The sequence below is a fragment of the Entelurus aequoreus genome, linkage group LG21 (assembly GCF_033978785.1).
Source record: "Entelurus aequoreus isolate RoL-2023_Sb linkage group LG21, RoL_Eaeq_v1.1, whole genome shotgun sequence".
In the NCBI taxonomy this organism is placed as follows: Eukaryota; Metazoa; Chordata; class Actinopteri; order Syngnathiformes; family Syngnathidae; genus Entelurus; species Entelurus aequoreus.
The window spans coordinates 39,420,221-39,440,999 of record NC_084751.1 but is presented as its reverse complement, the minus strand read 5'-3'; the positions used below and the strand labels follow the sequence as shown (position 1 = coordinate 39,440,999).

Sequence of the window (20,779 nt, the reverse complement as noted above, 5' to 3'; positions counted from 1 at the left end):
TTTACCATTTACACAACGTGCCAACTTCACTGGGTTTGGGTTTTGTAGAATGTGCAAACAAACCACGTCTGCACTGCAAAAAGTCAGTGTTCAAAAACAAGAAAGAAAAAATACTAAAATTAGGGGTATTTTATTTGAACCAAGCAAAATTATCTGCCAATAGAACAAGAAAATTTGACTTGTCAAGACTTCCAAAACAAGTAAAATTAGCTAACCTCAATGAACTCAAGAATACCTTAAAATAAATATATTCTCACTAATAACAACTGTACTACTATATGAGTACGTATTTTCTATTGTTTCATTGAAAATAAAACAGCAAAGTCTATTTGGCTGTCATCTGTTTTAATTATGAGACACAATTGTGTCAAAGTCATGATTTTTTTTCCATGCTTGAAATAAGAAATTACTTTAAAAAAGTAGTTTTAAACTTGTGAGTGTTGATGACACAGCTTTGCAACAGTTGATATTCTAGTTTCAAGCATGTTTTACTCAATATAGGTCATCAAATCTCAGCAACAAGCTGTAATATCTTACTGAGATCATTGAGCACCAAAACACTTAAAACAAGTAAAACTTTCTAACATAAAATCTGCTTAGTGAGAAGAATTATCTTATCAGACAGAAAATAAGCAAATATCACCCTTATTTGACATATTTCATCTTACTTAGAACTCAGTTTTTGCAGTCTGTTTCTAGTTCATATGACTTTGTGTCGGTCTGCTTGGAGGATCTTTGCAGCGTGTGAAGACGAAGCCTCACTCCCAATGTGTCCAAGGTCAAAGTGGAGAAACACCGGATTTCATCACTCATCATCCCAACCTACACATTGAACGTGTTCCTTCCAGAAGATGATGTTAGGTGTGCGTGTGTGTGTGTGTTGGCCGTGTTTATGTGTGTAAATGGGACGAGTTGCAGTCCTTTGTTATATCTGCTGTATTACTACTGTATGGATGGCAAACAGTACACTGTTTAGCCGCAATGTAGCGTGTGCGTGCCTGTGTGGAATGTGCACGTGTGCTTTCTGTTACACGGTATATGGTGCTAGTCTTATTGCAACAAGACTGACCATGCAAGTATAAAGTGAGTTGAATGCAGGAATAAAAAACATAGCACATTTGATTTTATTGACATTGTCAGCGATTTATGATAGAAAACCCAAAACCAGTGAAGTTGGCACGTGGTGTAAATGGTAAATAAAAACGGAATACAATGATTTGCAAATCCCTTTCAACTTATATTCAATTGAATAGACTGCAAAGACAAGATATTTAATGTTCCAACTGAGAAACTTTTTTTTTTTGTGTGCAAATAATCATTAACTTAGAATTCAATGGTAGCAACACATTGCAAAAAAGTTGTCACAGGGGATTTTTACCACTGTGTTACATGGCCTTTCCTTTTAACAACACTCAGTAAACGTTTGGGAACTGAGGAGACCAATTTTTGAAGCTTCTCAGGTGGAATTCTTTCCCATTCTTGCTTGATGTACAGCTTAAGTTGTTCAACAGTCTGTTGTGGTATTTTAGGCTTCATAATGCGCCACGCATTTTCAATGGGAGACAGGTCTGGACTACAGGCAGGCCAGTCTAGTACCCGCACTCTTTTACTATGAAGACACGCTGTTGTAACACGTGGCTTGGCATTGTCTTGCTGAAATAAGCAGGGGCGTCCATGATAACGTTGCTTGGATGGCAACATATGTTGCTCCAAAACCTGTATCAGCATTAATGGTGCCTTCACAGATGTGTAAGTTACCCATGCCTTGGGCACTAATACACCCCCATACCATCACACATGCTGGCTTTTCAACTTTGCGCCTATATCAATCCGGATGTTTTTTTTCCTCTTTGTTCCGGAGGACACGACATCCACAGTTACCAAAAATTTGAAATGTGGACTCGTCAGACCACAGAACATTTTTCCACTTTGCATCAGTCCATCTAAGATGAGCTTGGGCCCAGCGAAGCTGGCGGTGTTTCTGGGTGTTGTTGATAAATGGCTTTCGTTTTGCATAGTAGAGTTTTAACTTGCACTTACAGATGTAGTGACAAACTGTAGTTATTGACAGTGGGTTTCTGAAGTGTTCCTGAGCCCATGTGGTGATATCCTTTACACACTGTTGTCGCTTTTTGATGCAGTACCGCCTGAGGGATCGACGGTCCGCAATATCATCGCTTTCGTGCAGTGATTTCTCCAAATTCTCGGAACCTTTTGATGATATTACGGACCGTGGATGGTGAAATCCCTAAATTCCTTGAGAAATGTTGTTCTTAAACTGTTCGACAATTTGCTCATGCATTTGTTCACAAAGTGGCGACCCTCGCCCCGTCCTTGTTTGTGAATGACTGAGCAATTCATGGAAGCTGCTTTTTTATACCCAATCATGGCACCCACCTGTTCCCAATTAGTCTGTTCACCTGTAGCATGTTCCAAATAAGTGTTTGATGAGCATTCCTCAACTTTCTCAGTCTTTTTTGCCACTTGTGCCAGCTTTTTGGAAACATGTCGCAGGCATCAAATTCCAAATGAGCTAATATTTGCACAAAATAACAAAGTTTTCCAGTTGGAATGTTAAGTATCTTGTCTTTGCAGTCTATTCAATTGAATATAGGTTGAAAAGGATTAGCAAATCATTGTATTCTGTGTTTATTTACCATTTACCATTGTCTTTCCCACCTTTAGAATACCTGGATGACTAGCAAAGAGGGAGGGAGCTGTTGCCCGGCAACCCCGCTGACCAATGAGGTGTGTCCAGGCTTCGGGCAAAAGAGGAAGACGAGAAAAGGGGGGAGGAGGTGCCTTTAGGAATATGGGGGGTGAAAGATGGAAGGAAAGAAGGAAAGGAGACACGATGAGAGGGAGGAAGGATGGGCGAGGGAGCATAAAGGGATGAGGATAAAGCGCCGGTCACAGCCCACTGATTGGAGTCGGGCTGGTCAATCAATTTAAGCAGGTGCGTGACCACGGCCATCCAGCATCAATCACACACACGTGCACACACAGGAAGTCTCATTTATTACTGTTGAATTTGGCGAGTAAAAGAAAGTAAAATATAATACGTATACTACTTAATTTAACAGTGTAGTGCTGCACCAAAAATGACACAGGCACGCACACAACATCGCCCACATGTGCGCTCTTTTGTAGGGGCCGTGCAGAAACCATGTTCGCCTATTTAAAAGTTCCGGTCACTCCAGATCTGATACATTTTTTATCGTTATAACTAATTAAACGATTAATCAAAGTAGCAGAAAATAGATTTAAAAAAATTCTGATTGAATTAATCGACATACCCAATCATGGCACCCACCTGTTCCCAATTTGCCTGTTCACCTGTGGGATGTTCCAAATAAGTGTTTGATGAGCATTCCTTAACTTTATCAGTATTTATTGCCACCTTTCCCAACTTCTTTGTCACGTGTTGCTGGCATCAAATTCTAAAGTTAATGATTATTTGCAACAACAAAAAAAAGTTTATCAGTTTGAACATCAAATATGTTGTCTTTGTAGCATATTCAACTGAATATGGGTTGAAAATGATTTGCAAATCATTGTATTCCGTTTATATTTACATCTAACACCATTTCCCAACTCATATGGAAACGGGGTTTGTACAATAAAACGTGCAAAGTCTTTTGGGTGCTTTTCAGCAGCTGTCTTTCTATCAAGTGAGCACACGAATGGTTTCTCTCCAGTGTCGTCTGTCTCACCCGCGCTCGGCTTCGCTCTCCACCATCAACAACGGCCTCTCCTTCCCGACTGCTGCCTTTAACAGAGCGACGGGTGATCAGACAAACACTCTCAGCGGTGTCCTCTATGCACCTGCCGCTGATCTCGAAGCCGGTCCTGGCACACCCCGCTTCGCTGCAGGTCCGCAGGCCACGCCCCCCCACAACCGTATTTTGGGGACTATACGGCGCACTTAGATTCCTTCTATTTCATCAAAACTCGACCTTTAACCCGGTGCGCCTAATGTACGGAATAATTTTGGTTGTGCTTACCGACCTCGAAGCTATTTTATTTGGTACATGTTGAAATGGTAAGTGTGACCAGCAGATGGCAGTCACACATAAGAGATACCAGTAGACTGCAATATGATGGCAGCCACACATAAGAGATACGTGTAGACTGCAATATAATGGCAGTCACACATAAGAGATACGTGTAGACTGCAATATGATGGCAGTCACACATAAGAGATATGTGGAGACTGCAAAATGATGGCAGTCACACATAAGAGATATGTGTAGACTGCAATATGATGGCAGTCACACATAAGAGATACGTGTAGACTGCAATATGATGGCAGTCACACATAAGAGATATGTGTAGACTGCAATATGATGGCAGTCACACAAGATATACGTGTAGACTGCAATATGATGGCAGTCACACATAAGAGATATGTGTGAACTGCAATATGATGGCAGTCACACATAAGAGATATGTGTAGACTGCAATATGATGGCAGTCACACAAGATATACGTGTAGACTGCAATATGATGGCAGTCACACATAAGAGATATGTGTAGACTGTAATATGATGGCAGTCACACAAGATATACGTGTAGACTGCAATATGATGGCAGTCACACTTAAGAGATATGTGTGAACTGCAATATGATGGCAGTCACACATAAGAGATATGTGTAGACTGCAATATGATGGCAGTCACACAAGATATACGTGTAGACTGCAATATGATGGCAGTCACACATAAGAGATATGTGTAGACTGCAATATGATGGCAGTCACACAAGATATACGTGTAGACTGCAATATGATGGCGGTCACACATAAGAGATATGTGTGAACTGCAATATGATGGCAGTCACACATAAGAGATATGTGTAGACTGCAATATGATGGCAGTCACACAAGATATACGTGTAGACTGCAATATGAGGGCAGTCACACATAAGAGATATGTGTAGACTGCAATATGATGGCAGTCACACATAAGAGATATGTGTAGACTGCAATATGATGGCAGTCACACAAGATATACGTGTAGACTGCAATATGATGGCAGTCACACATAAGAGATATGTGTAGACTGCAAAATGATGGCAGTCGCACATAAGAGATACGTGTAAACTGCAATATGATGGCAGTCACACATAAGAGATACGTGTAGACTGCAATATGATGGTAGTCACACATAAGAGATACGTGTAGACTGCAATATGATGGCAGTCACACATAAGAGATATGTGTAGACTGCAAAAGATGGCAGTCACACATAAGAGATACGTGTAGACTGCAATATGATGGCAGTCACACATAAGAGATACGTGTAACCTGCAATATGATGGCAGTCACACATACGAGATACGTGTAGACTGCAATATGATGGCAGTCACACATAAGAGATATGTGTAGACTGCAAAATGATGGCAGTCGCACATAAGAGATACGTGTAGACTGCAATATGATGGCAGTCACACATAAGAGATACGTGTAGACTGCAATATGATGGCAGTCACACATAAGAGATACGTGTAGACTGCAAAATGATGGAAGTCACACATAAGAGATATGTGTAGACTGCAATATGACTCAAGTAAACAACACCAAAATTGTATATGTTCCATTGAAAATATAGAACATTACACACGGCGCTCAAAAATCCATCAAAATGTTTTAGTACGACTTTGGTAAGCTATGAAGCCCCACCGCTTGATGGATTGTACTGTGCTTCAACATAGGAGTATTATTATGGTGTGTGTATAAGGTAAGACATTATGATAAATTCCAGCCATTTTAGGTTTTTGACTGTTTTTGATTGATTGATGAGGTTTACTTTGCTCAAGAGTTTCTATTAGTCATATGTGTAGTAGTAAAAATTCCAATATACAGCTCCTTCAAAAGACATACAAAACCAAAAACGGTGTGTAATTCATAAATAAAAACAGAATCCAATGATTTGCAAATCCTTCAACTTATATTCAATTGAATAGACTGCAAAGACAAGATATTTAATGTTCAAACTGAGAAACTTAAAGTTTTTTTTGCAAATAATCATTAACTTAGAATTTAATTGCAAAAAAATTGTTTGTGTTACATGGCCTTTCCTTTTAACAACACTCAGTAAACGTTTGGGAACTGAGGAGACCAATTTTTGAAGCTTTTCAGGTGGAATTCTTTCCCATTCTTGCTTGATGTACAGCTTAAGTTGTTCAACAGTCCGGGGGTCTCCGTTGTGGTATTTTAGGCTTCATTATGCGCCACACATTTTCAATGGGAGACAGGTCTGTGGCTTGGCATTGTCTTGCTGAAATAAGCAGGGGCGTCCATGAAAAAGACGTTGTTTGGATGGCAACATATGTTGCTCCAAAACCTGTACGTACCTTTCCGCATTAATGGCGCCTTCACAGATGTGTAAGTTACCCATGCCTTGGGCACTAATACACCCCCATACCATCACAAATGTGCCTACAACAGTCCAGATGGTTCTTTTCCTCTTTGGTCCGGAGGACACGATGTCCACAGTTTCCAAAAACAATTTGAAATGTGGAGAAACACCGGATTTCATCACTCATCATCCCAACCTACAGATTGAACGTGTTCCTTCCAGAAGATGATGTTAGGTGTGTGTGTGTGTGTGTGGGGTTGTGTGTGTGTGTGTAAATGGGACGAGTTGCAGTCCTTTGTTATATCTACTGTATCACTGTATGGATGGCAAACAGTACACTGCATCACTCAAAGTTTGGCCGCAATGTAGCGTGTGCGTGCCTGTGTGGAATGTGCACGTGTGCTTTCTGTTACACGGTATATGGTGCTAGTCTTATTGCAACAAGACTGACCATGCAAGTATAAAGTGAGTTGAATGCAGGAATAAAAAACATAGCACATTTGATTTTATTGACATTGTCAGCGATTTATGATAGAAAACCCAAAATCAGTGAAGTTGGCACGTGGTGTAAATGGTAAATAAAAACGGAATACAATGATTTGCAAATCCTTTTCAACTTATATTCAATTGACTAGACTGCAAAGACAAGATATTTAATGTTTGAACTGAGAACCTTTTTTTTTTTTTTTGCAAATAATCATTAATTTAGAATTCAATGGCAGCAACACATTGCAAAAAAGTTGTCACAGGGGCATTTTCACCACTGTGTTACATGGCCTTTCCTTTTAACAACACTCAGTAAACGTTTGGGAACTGAGGAGACACATTTTTGAAGCTTCTCAGGTGGAATTCTTTCCCATTCTTGCTTGATGTACAGCTTAAGTTGTTCAACAGTCCGGGGGTCTCCTTTGTGGTATTTTAGGCTTCATAATGCGCCACACATTTTCAATGGGAGACAGGTCTGGACTACAGGCAGGCCAGTCTAGTACCCGCACTCTTTTACTATGAAGACACGCTGTTGTAACACGTGGCTTGGGGTTGTCTTGCTGAAATAAGCAGGGGCGTCCATGATAACGTTGCTTGGATGGCGACATACGTTGCTCCAAAACCTGTATCAGCATTAATGGCGCCTTCACAGATGTGTAAGTTACCCATGTCTTGGGCACTAATACACCCCCATACCATCACACATGCTGGCTTTTCAACTTTGGGCCTATAACAATCCGGATGTTTTTTTCCCTTTTTGTTCCGGAGGACACGACGTCCACAATTTCCAAAAACTATTTTAAATGTGGACTCGTCAGACCACAGAACACTTTTCCACTTTGCATCAGTCCATCTTAGATGAGCTCGGGCCCAGTGAAGCCGGTGGCGTTTCTGGGTGTTGTTGATAAAAGGCTTTCGCTTCGCATAGTAGTTTTAACTTGCACTTACAGATGTAGCGACAAACTGTAGTTACTGACAGTGATTTTCTGAAGTCTTCCTGAGACCATACATTCCTTGCAATAGCTCGTTGAGAAATGTTGCTCTTAAACTGTTGGACAATTTGCTCACAAAGTGGTGACCCTCGCCCCATCCTTGTTTGGGAATGACCGAGCATTTCAAGGAAGCTGCTTTTATACCCAATCATGGCACCCACCTGTTCCCAATTAGCCTGTTCACCTGTGGGATGTTCCAAATAAGTGTTTGATGAGCATTCCTCAACTTTCTCAGTCTTTTTTGCCACTTGTGCCAGCTTTTTTGTAACATGTTGCAGGCATCAAATTCCAAATGAGCTGACATTTGCAAAACATAACAAAGTTTCTCAGTTCGAACATTAAATATCTTGTCTTTGCAGTCTATTCAATTGAATATAAGTTGAAAAGGATTTGCAAATCATTGTATTCTGTTTTTATTTACCATTTACACAAAGTACCAACTTCACTGGTTTTCGGTTTTGTAAATCATATCTAAGATACTACTAATTAACAATAATCTACATCAATTTTGACAGCCATAATATATTACAATAGGTACACTGCAGAAAGTCAGTGTTCAAAAACAAAACAAAAAATACACAAATTAGGGGTATTTTATTTGAACTAAGCAAAATTATCTGCCAAGAAAATTTGGCTTGTCAAGACTTTCCAAAACAAGTAAAATTAGCTAACTTCAATGAACCTCAAAATACCTTCAAATAAGTATATTCTCACTAATAACAAGTGCACTTTTCTTGGTAGAAAAAAAAAAAGACCTTTTTGCTCAATATGTTGAAAAATATTCTTAAATGAAGTAAACGCTAGTGCCATTATCTTGACATAATGATATGCGCTCGGCATTACATTTCTTGAAACCAGCAAACTTATACTAAAAACTAATTTATTGTTGTTAATGGAAAGGCAACAAGGCAACCGCTTGTTACTCTCGGGGTCTCCTAGCCGCTCGGGCAAATCATATTGTCTAAAAATGCATTTTTCCATGGATAACATTATTCAATCTCTATATAAATGACATTTGTAAAGTTACAAAAGATTTAAAGTTAGTATTATTTGCGGATGATACAACAGCGTTTTGTTCAGGAGAGAACACACAGGAGATAATACAAATAATAACAGAAGAAATTAACAAATTAAAAAGATGGTTTGACAAAAACAGACTATCGTTGAATCTTAGTAAAACTAAAATAATGCTATTTGGTAACAGTAGAAGAGAAAGTCAGACACAAATACAAATAGACGGAATAGAAATTGAAAGAGTAAACGAAACCAAATTTCTAGGTATAATGATTGATGATAAATTGAACTGGAAATCTCACGTAAAAAATATACAACATAAAGTTGCAAGAAACACGTCAATAATGAATAAAGCAAAACATGGTCTAGACCAAAAATCCCTTCATATTCTCTACTGCTCGCTAGTGTTACCATATCTGAGCTACTGTGTAGAAATATGGGGAAATAATTACAAAAGTACACTTCATTCATTAACGGTGTTACAAAAAAGATCAGTTAGAATAATACATAATGTTGGATATAGAGAACATACAAACCCTTTATTTATTGAATCAAAAATACTGAAATTCCACGACATAGTGAATTTGCAAACAGCTAAAATTATGCACAAAGCAAACTATAACCTGCTACCCAAGAATATACAACAATTCTTCTCAAAAAAAGAGGAGAAATATAATCTTAGAGAAAAACGTAATTTAAAACATTTGTTTGCACGTACAACACTTAAGACCTTCAGTATATCAATATGTGGAATTAAATTATGGAATGGATTAAGCAAAGCAATCAAACAATGTACTAATATGATCCACTGCAAGAAACTCTTCAAACTTAAAGTGTTTACAAAGTACAAAGAAGAAGAACCATGACAAACATTCTCAATTTATTTCATCCATCCATTCATTCATTCTTAAAGTAATCTTACTTATCTCATCATATGAAATATGACTTACTTCACCAATTATTATTATTAAATTCTTACTATTATTTATTTATTTCTTTTTATTGTAATTACTTATGGAGTTTATTGTGAAAAAATTGTGAACAGGAAGTGAACAAAAAGTTTTGCAACTGTTATGTAAAGAAAAGGGGTAGGATTAAATAAGCTCTGCTTCTTCCTACTCCTTTTCGAACATGTTGAAAAGAAACTGGAAATTGTGATGTATCATGTTGTATGCTTGCATGTTCGAAATAAACTCAAACTCAAACATGACATCATCGCGTCAAGTGCGTGCTTTTTCAGTCAATTAGTGCGCATATATACAGCCCGGCCACCGGCCAACATTTTTTTAATTGTAATTTTGAAGAATTTACCTGAATGTGAATGAACTATTTCTGTTCAAAATTGTTAGAAATGTTAAATGTTCATATATTAACTGTCAGTTTACTGTACTGTGCCAACTGTACTACTTTATGAGTACATATTTTCTATTGTTTCATTGAAAATAAAACAGCAAAGTCCATTTGGCTGTCATCTGTTTTAATTATGAGACAAAATTGTGTCAAAGTCATGATTTGTTTGTTTTTTTCATGCTTGAAATAAGAAGTTATTACTTTGAAAAAGTAGTTTTATACTTGTGAGTGTTGATGACACAGCTTTGCAACAGTTGATATTCTAGTTTCAAGCATGTTTTACTCAATATAGGTCATCAAATCTCAGCAACAAGCTGTAATATCTTACTGAGATCATTTAGGACCAAAACACTTAAAACAAGTTAAACACTCTAACATAAAATCTGCTTAGTGAGAAGAATGATCTTATCAGACAGAAAATAAGCAAATATCACCCTTATTTGAGATATTTAATCTTACTTAGATTTCAGTTTTTGCAGTGTATATTTGAGCTTATTGCAAACTTATACAAACATTGCAGCCTTTCTGCGTCACCCTTCCTGTGTGTCTCCTTCATTACTCTTCAGGCTCCCAGACGTCACGAGCTTCTCTGATAAGTCTGTCTCTAAACAGTATCGATCAGCCCTGATACCATTCACCTGATCTGTTAGGACGGCTATCGCACACACAAGATGAACACTGGGAAATATGACGAGAGGCTGGCTATGTGTGCATGATAATCCGCACGTTGCAATAATTGTCACAATGTTTTCCAAGCATTAACATGGAGTTTTTTAACCTATGTTTTAAAAACTGAAAATAAATATAATTGTGTTTTTGGCTCATTCCACCTAATTATAACTCAAAATATACACTTTTTGTATGTGCTTGAATGTCACAATAATTCTATAAAAATGATCCGTATTGACCCATTTTAAGCAACTTTATTTCCCTTTTTGTACAAGCTTCTTATGGTTTCTCTGTCCGATCATTAAAGTTGGTCTAAGTCTGAATCTTACTTAGTCCGATCCCCTTTTCCGTTTCATAGAAATTTCAAACAAATGTGTTCACTTCCTGTGCTCAATCTGTAACACGGACATATAGATTAATAACGCATAAATAAGTAAATACCGTAGGAAGGGAATTAATATAGGCCCATTCGTCACGTCGGGATGAAAAAAAGTTTGCACCTTTTTGTCTATATTTAGGTTTTATGGGGATTAGTGTGGATTTTAAAGTTGTTGAATTAATTTTTAAAAACTAAACCTTTAGTTAAAGGGCAACTGTACTCTTTTGTAATTGTGTCTATTATTCACAAACCTTATGTGAGACAGGAACACATATTTTTCATGTTGTATGCATTCTAACTTGTAAAAAAAAAAAAAAAGCTAGTAAGAGTCAGCTAGCAATGAAGGTAATGTAATTCACTCTATTATGCCTATTACTATTAATATTATTATTATATATTATATTATATAATTATTATCAATCAATCAATCAATCAATGTTTATTTATATAGCCCTAAATCACTAGTGTCTCAAAGGGCTGTACAAGCCACAACGACATCCTCGGTATCCTTGTTTACCTGTATCTCACCTTTATTTGTAAGGGGCGCCAGAAGTTGGCAGACCCGTCAGCGATCCTGTTCTGTCTCCCTGTAATGTTTGACCCTGTTCTGTCTCCCTGTAATGTTTGTCTGATCTTGAATGGGATTGTGCTGAAAATGTTAAATTCCCCTCCGGGATTAATAAAGTATTTCTGATTCTGATTCTGATTGAGCGCTCTAGAAATCATCCATCACAGTTTTGACAGTGACAGTCGTGGTCAAAAGTTTACATACACTTGTGTAGAACAAAATGTCACAGAACTTTCCTCCAAGTGATGTCAGATGAAACAAAAATTGAGCTGTTTGGCCACAAAACCCAGCAATATGTTTGGATGAGAAAAGGTGAGGCCTTTAATCCCATGAACACCACACCTACCGTCAAGCATGGTGGTGGTAGTATTATGCTCTGGGCCTATTTTGCTGCCAATAGAACAGGTGCTTTAGAGAGTAAATGGGACAACGAAAAAGGAGGATGTGGAGAGGCGTGGCTGGCAGACCTACAGCGAGGCAGGGCACACCGGGGCTTACTCCAAGATGGCAGCGAGGAGGCGTGGCTGGCGGGCCAGCGGCGAGGCGGGGCGCGCCAGGATTGACGCCGTAAACAATATCAGGTGCGTGGATCGCCCGGCTGGGCACAATTGTGTAATCCCCCCTCAGTGTGTAAAAGGGCAACAGCCGAGAACGAGGGGGGGAGAAGGAGTTGGAGAGCCAGCAACGGATGCAGCGCGGAAGAGAGCGAGAGGCAGACGGAGAAGATGCGGCCGACTGAAAAGCGGACTGAAGAGCGAGCAGTGGAGGAGGAAGGATCTGAAAAGCGACCTGACCTGCACTAACGTTTTATTGAAATAATAAAACAAAGTCAAAGCTGCTTGCAGTCATGTCAGTCCTTGGTGGTCCATGGAACCCCGACAGTGGAAGACTGTCACAGAGGATTACCTCCAAATTCTTCAGGACAACCTAAAATCTTCAGCCCGGAGGTTGGGTCCTGGGCGCAGTTGGGTGTTCCAACAGGACGATGACCCCAAACACACGGCAAAAGTGGTAAAGGAATGGCTAAATCAGGCTATAATTAAGGTTTTAGAATGGTCTCTCCAAAGTCCTGACTTAAACGTGTGGACAATGCTGAAGAAACAAGTCCATGTCAGAAAACCAACACATTTAGCTTGAACACCAATTTTGTCAAGAGGAGTGGTCAAAAATTCAACCAGAAGCTTGTGGATGGCTACCAAAAGCGCCTTATTGCAGTGAAACTTGCCAAGGGACATGTAAGCAAATATTAACATTGCTGTATGTATACTTTTGACCCAGCAGATTTGTACATAATAAATTCATAAAAGAACCAAACTTTATGAATATTTTTTGTGACCAACAAGTATGTGCTTCAATCACAAAAAAATAAGAGTTGTAGAAATGATTGGAAACTCAAGACAGCCATGACCTGATGTTCTTTACAAGTGTATGTCAACTTTTGACCACCACTGTATATATATTTTTACTGGAAATCCTAAACATCTTACTCCATGTGGTTTGTTTATTTTTTGGTTACAGCTTGCTGAGCTGACAACTCAGACATACGAGGCATCTCCGACTTCATCCGTGATGTTGATTATGAGACGATGAAAGCGAAAATGAAAGTAAATGTGATGAAGGGAGACGCTGTGATCGACACGGCTGATAGGGCGAGAGACGCGAGGAGGGAACTCATATTGCTTCATTTCCATCAGCCAATCTATTACCCACAATCCCTGAAGAAATCCACCGATATAGGAAGATACAATCAATCTGACTTACACGTAAGAAGTTGCATTTTTTTTCTCAATTTTTTTTATATACAAAATCCATGCAAATATTAACTGAGGCATGCCGTGACAGCTGAAAGTAATTTAATCATTGACTGTGACTCAGTGATACACAAACCTTGGCTTCTTTGCACTTAACCAGATTAAGCAGTAAGTGTTTACTTAGTGATTATGGCTATCAGTGTGTGTTCCGGAACAATGATGACAACACTCTTGATGAATAACACATTGTTGTGTGCGTCACCTGATCAAAGCACAATCGTTCACTCGTACTCATGCAGGAGCCAAGTTATGTGTTACGTGGACTGGTAAACGATCAATGCTAAAAGTGATGTGTTGATATCAACTCAGAATTTATTGTGTGAATGCTCCAAACCATTCTCACATATGGTTTTCTACACCAATATTCATCTATTTATTCTTCTTCTCCTCCAGATTTTGGCGCTCTTTTTCACCCGATTCAAATCGTTAAAACTTCAAACTGTTCAGCCTTTTCAGAAATTGCGGGATTTTCCTTGAAAAATTCCAAAAATTCCCAGATTTCCCGGTTTTCCGGGACATTTTTCCCCATTCAAAATGAATTGGCCATTTCTCAAACTTTCACAATTTCCACATTTTTCAAGCTATTCAAACCATTCAACACATTCCACTCATCCTGGACATTCAAACTATAATTTTTCCAAGTTCCAAAAAATTCCAGGAATTCGCAGAATTCACGTTTTTTTTTTAACCCTTTTTTTGACCCTTTTTTCGTTCGACTACTCCTTCCACATTTTTCAACCCACTTCAACTGTCAAAACATTCCTTTTAATCAGTACAAAAAACGAAATAGAAAAATTCCCGGTTTTCTCGAAATTCCAGGAATTACTTAATACAATTTCTCATTTAACAATGTTACTACTTCAACACTTCTCGACCGATTTGAAAATATCCAACACCAACCATTACAACTTCAAACTGTTCAGCCTATTCGGAAATTGCAGGCTTTTCCTTGAAAAATTCCAAAATTTCCCAAATTTCCCAAAATTTTAAGTTTTCCGGGACATTTTCCCCAGTCAAAATGAATTGGCCATTTTTCAAACTTTCAGAATTTCCACATTTTTCAACCGATTCAAATCATTCCACCTTCATCCTGGAAATTCAAACCATCATTTTCCTAAATTCAAAAACATTTCAGAAATTCCCAGAATTCTCGTTTTTTTTCAAACCCTTTTTTCGGTCGACTACACCTTCCACATTTTTCAACCCACTTCAGCCGTTCCACCGTCAAAACATTCCTTTTAATCAGTACAAAAAAACGAAGTAGAAAAATTCCCGGTTTTCCCGAAATTCCTAAATACCATTTCTCATTTAACAATGTTACTACTTCAACAGTTCTCAACTGATTTGAAAAATTCCAACACCAACTCATTCAGAATTTTCAAATTGTTTACCATTTTCCCAAAAAATTCCCTCTTTTCCTAGAATTCCCAATTTTTTATGAAATTCCCATTGAAATGAATGGGACATTTTCAAAAATCCCACAACTCCTAAATTTTGTCACCTAATTTAAACCGTTTCAACTTCAAAATATTCAACCTGTTCAGCAGTTGTTTGCTCTCCTTCAACATTTCAAAAAAAATTCCCCAGGTTTTGTATAATTCCCAGTTTTTAGGGACATTTTCCCCATCAAAATGAATTGGCCATTTCTCAAACTTTCACAACTTCCACATTTTTTAAGCTATTCAAACCATTCCACCTTAAACACATTCCACTCATCCTGGACATTCAAACTATAATTTTTCCAAGTTCAAAAAAATTCCAGGAATTCCCAGAATTCTCTTTTTTTTCAAACCCTTTTTTTGACCCTTTTTTCGGTCGACTACTCCTTCCACATTTTTCAACCCACTTCAACCATCAAAACATTCCTCTTAATCAGTACACAAAACAAAGTGGAAAAATTCCCGGTTTTCTCGAAATTCCAGGAATTACTTAATACCATTTCTCATTTAACAGTGTTACTCCTTCAACATTTCTCGACCGATTTGAAAATATCCAACACCAACCATTCCAACTTCAAACTGTTCAGCCTATTCGGAAATGGCGGGCTTTTCCTTGAAAAATTCCAAAAATTCCCAGATTTCCCAGAATTCTAGGTTTTCCGGGACATTTTCCCCATTCAAAATGAATTGGCCATTTTTCAAACTTTCACAATTTCCACATTTTCCAATCTATTCAAATCATTCCACCTTCAACACATTCCACTCATCCTGGACATTCAAACTATCATGTTTCCAAGTTCAAAAAAATTCCAGGAATTCCCAGAATCCTCGTTTTTTTCAAACCCTTTTTTGACCCTTTTTACGGTCGACTACTCCTCCACATTTTTCAACCCACTTCAACCGTCAAAACATTCCTCTTAATCATTACAAAAAAACGAAGTAGAAAAATTCCCGGTTTTCCCGAAATTCCTTAATACCATTTCTCATTTAACAATGTTACTACTTTAACATTTCTCGACCGATTTGAAAAATTCCAACACCAACCATTTCAACTCATCCAGAACATTAAAATTTACCATTTAAAAAAAAAAATCCCTCTTTTCCTATAATTCCCAATTTTTTATGAAATTCCCATTGAAATGAATGGGACATTTTTCAAAATCCCACAACTCCTAAATTTTCTCATCTAATTTAAACCATTTCAACTTCAAAATATTCAACCTGTTCAGCAGTTGTTTGCTCCCCTTCAACATTTAAAAAAAAATTCCCCGGATTTTGTAGAATTCCCAGTTTTAAGGGACATTTTCCCCATTCAAAATGAATTCGCCATTTTTCAAACGTCCACCATTTCCACATTTTTCAACCTATTCAAATAATTCCACCTTCAACACAGTCAATTCATCCTGGAAATTCAAACTATCATTTTTCCAAGTAAAAAAAAAATCCAGGAATTCCCAGAATTCTCGTTTTTTTCAAACCCTTTTTACGGTCGACTACTCCTTCCACATTTTTCAACCCACTTCAACCGTCAAAACATTCCTCTTAATCAGTACAAAAAAACAAAGTCGAAGAATTCCCGGTTTTCCCAAATACCATTTGTCATTTAATAATGTTACTACTTCAACATTTCTCGACCGATTTGAAAAATTACAACACCAACCATTTCAACTCATTCAAAACATTCATATATTTTAACATTTTTGAAAAAAAATTTCCAAGTTAAAAAAAATCCTGAAATTCCCAGAATTCCATTTTTTCTGGCGACTACTCCTTCCACCTTTTTCAACGCTTTTCAACCGTTCCACCGTCCAAACATTCCTCTTAATCAGAACAAAAAATGAAGTTGTTTCTTGAACTGTAAAAATTCCCGGTTCCCCCGAAATTCCAGGAATTCCGTAATACCATTTCTCAATTCAACATGCTACTACTTCAACATTTCTCGACCGATTTGAACATTTTTAACACCAACCATTTCAAGTCATTCAGACCATTCAAGTTGTTTTACAATTTTTTAAACAATTCCCACTTTTCCCGAAATTCTGATTTTTTTTCTGAAATTCCCATTGAAATCAATGGGACATTTTTCAAAGTTCCCCAATTCCCACATTTTTCATCTGATTCAAACTGTTCCAACTACAAAATATTCAGCCTGTTCAGGAATTGTGTGCTCTACTTCAACAATTCAAAAAAAAAATTCCCGGATTTCCCATAATTCCTTTTTTTGGGGGGGGCATTTTCCCCATTCAAAATTAATTGGCCATTTTTCACCATTCCAATTTCAACACATTCCAATCATCTTGGAAATTCAAACTATCATTTATCCAAGTTTCAATAAATTCCAGAAATTCCCAGAATTCCATTTTTTTCAAAACCCTTGTTTGACCCTTTTTTCTGGCGACTACTCCTTCCACATTTTTCAACCCACTTCAACCGTTCCAACATCCAAACATTCCTCTTGATCAGGACAAAAAACAAAGTTGTTTTTTGAACTGGAAAAATTCTCGGTTTTCCCAAAATTCCTGGAATTCCCAAATACAATTTCTCAATTAAAAATGTTACTACTTCAACATTTCTCGACTGATTTGAAAAATTCCAACACCAACCATTTCCACTCATTCAGAACATTTTAACATTTTCCCAAAAATTCCCGCTTTTGGACTGTGACTCAACAGTCTGTTTACATGTATAACTTTCTCTGACGCTGCCACAGAAAGACATGTTTTATGCCACTCCTTTGTCTCATTTTGTCGACCAAACATTTTGTGCTGTGCGTGAATGCACAAAAGTGAGCTTCGTTGATGTTTTCGACTTGTTATGGAGTGCTAATCAGGCATATTTGGTGACTGCAAGCTAATCAATGCTAAAATGCTATTTAGGCTAGCTGTATGTACATATTGCATCATTATGCCTCGTTTGTAGGTATATTTAATTTCCTTTACTTATGTCCTCTGTGTATTTAGTTGTTTGTTCCATGTTTCATGACACATTATCTGTATGTAATATTGGCTGCATTTCTGATAGTTGTTAGTGTGCCATGTTGTTCCAGACCACAGCAAACATTAGCCAGCATGCAAAAATGGTAATAAATCCATAAGAAGAAGACAGCCTGCCGTTTCCTTCAAATTGGACACACACATCTATACTTTTGGCCATTCTAAGACAGTCATTTCAATAATACCATTTTTTGTGGTCCCCTTAATTTAGAAAAGTATTGAAATACATTTTGGTACCGGTACCAAAATATTGGTATTGGAACAACCCTGTTGTGATGTATTGTAAATGTGTTTTATTTCAAATTACAAGCAAAGAATATGAATCTCACACATCTTTTTTTATCTCATGCATGTTTTCTCTTTTTTTCCCCATCCCTCCTTTCTGCTTTGCTTCCTCACCACCTATGCACCCCCGCCCCTTGTGTTCCTGATATGTACTAATATGTACAGATGATGACCTATTGATTTCTGCTCCAGGCATGTTTGACAAGCAGGTGGCTGCAGGAATACTCTCAGCTTGTAATCTCACGTGTTCACTAATTAGTACTTGACTTATTACACACTGACTGGGGCCCTGATGGCTGCAGGCAGGAGATGACCGATGGCTCCGCCTCCTTTGTACCGTACATGTACCGTCGAGCCTACAATATTCTGAGATATTTGATAGAAATTAAATTTTAAAAAGGTGGCAAAGGGCACGTTAAATATTAATTGAATATTTCACGTGCAAATATGATAACCAACCTCAGGAATTGTCTCTCAAATAATCTACATGTTCATTTACTGTTAATATCTGCTTACTTTCTCTTTTAACATGTTCTATCTACACTTCTGCTTCTGTTGTTTGATACTTTACATTAGTTTTGGATCATACCACAACTTTGGGTATCAATCCGATACCAAGTCGTTACAGGATCATACATTGGTCCGGTACCTTTCAGAGGCGGTATAGTACCAATTATGATTCATTAGTATCGCGGTACTATACTACTACCGGTATACCGTACAACCTGAGCACCTAGTGTCAGGTTCAAACACTGTTGACATCTATTAAACGAGACAAGAAGCAAAGAATCAAACAGAGACAGAATTCAATTTGGCTCAGTGAGGAGAGACGCCTGGAGAGCACGCTCTGGCGAAAGATTGTACGCCACCTCTTTTTATTTGGACTTTCCCTGATTACTTGGCAACAGTTGTTTCTAAGGGACGTGGGTCGTAAACAGCGTTGCCTTTGGTTACAGAACAGTTCAAAAAGAAAAGGTCGTAAACAGTTCACAGAAAAGGTCGTAAAACAGTTCAAAGAAGCGGTGCCCGGAGGGGAGATTCGGTCCTGCTTATTCTTTGCTTTTGTAGTTCTTGGGTCAAGACAATATCTTTCTGTTGATTACAATACATGAAAGAAACAGAACACCTTCATGTCGCTTCCCCCCCTACACAGTGGAGTTTTACAAGCCTTCTTCTTGGTAGGTTCAAAGACATGTTTTGGCTTCTCGCCGGCAACTCATTGAAACGCAAAGTTTTTGTGATAACTTAGATACAATTATTCTAACACCGAGTACCCACTGAGAACAGATGCTGCCTTGACCACCACGCATATTCAATGAGCCGCACATAAGCCGAACGCGACGTCACTTAAATACAAGGAAAAACCAAACACTGTACTCTCAGGGCGGTCAATCGTTCCCAACTGGACTACTCGGTTTGTCTTGGAAGACGTTTCGCCGCTCATCCTGAGTTCCGGCTCATAGACTTAGATTGGTCAGGGGCCGTACTTATCAAGCTTCTTAGAGTGCCATTTTACACTTAAGTCCTGAGAATTTGCGAAATTTAGTCCTACTCTCAAACTTAAGAATAAAAGCTTTTTTATCAACATTCTTAAGTCTAAGAATCACTCCTACTCTCCACGATATTTAAGAGACCTTCAGAGGTGTCTTAAGTGGTTAGGAGTTGCCAGCAGGGGATGGCACTGAGGCGAGAGAGACGTGCGCGAACGTTCAGGGAATGGAACAATGTTTTGTTTTTTTTGATGACGAGCAGCTGATCAAACGGTATCGTTTAGACAGAGCGGATATAATTTTTGTCACAGATTTAATACTTTTCGATTCCTTGTTGATTTCTGCATGTGGCTGCAGTGGGCTAGTATATATAGAGCCACCCACACCAGTTTCAAATTAGTTGCCTAATTAATGAATTGGAAAGAAAATGTTATGAGAGTAGCGTATGTGTGTGGCCGTGAGGTGAGTGACATCAGTGAGTGTGTGGGCGAGAGAAGAGAGGGAGCGGTAGCGTGAGTGCCGGCGGGGACTAGTTTGTTTTGTATTATTTTGTAGTTTATTGTCAAAATATACACTCCCATTGTCCACTTAAATATTTCCAAGATATTTCTTTATTCTTAGACAACGGATTCCCTTCCGTGATTGGTCATTTCTATGGACACAGAAATGACGTCACCTAAAATTCCGTTTACGGCACATACTAATGTCGTAATTCAGCTCTGAGTGTGACACTTAAGATTCAGTCCTACACTTCGCTGAAAGTGTGAGTAAGACGCTTGATAACTAACTTTTAAGTGCAGCTTTCAGCGAAGAATTTATTTACTCTTAAGTCAACTCTTAGCAGACTTCTTAGGAGTAATTCTAAGAAGCTTGATAAGTACGGCCCCAGATCTAGTCCAAACAGTTGGATGAACGAGAACCTTCATAGGTAACACACTGTACTT

At 38.1% G+C, this 20,779-nt stretch overlaps 1 protein-coding gene across 1 annotated transcript in view; it reads right to left on the bottom strand.

Annotated features, from left to right (window-relative positions):
• Positions 1 to 20,779, bottom strand: part of LOC133638740 (WD repeat-containing protein 7) — a 591,313-nt gene that overhangs the window by 27,608 nt on the left and 542,926 nt on the right. The window lies entirely within an intron of this gene.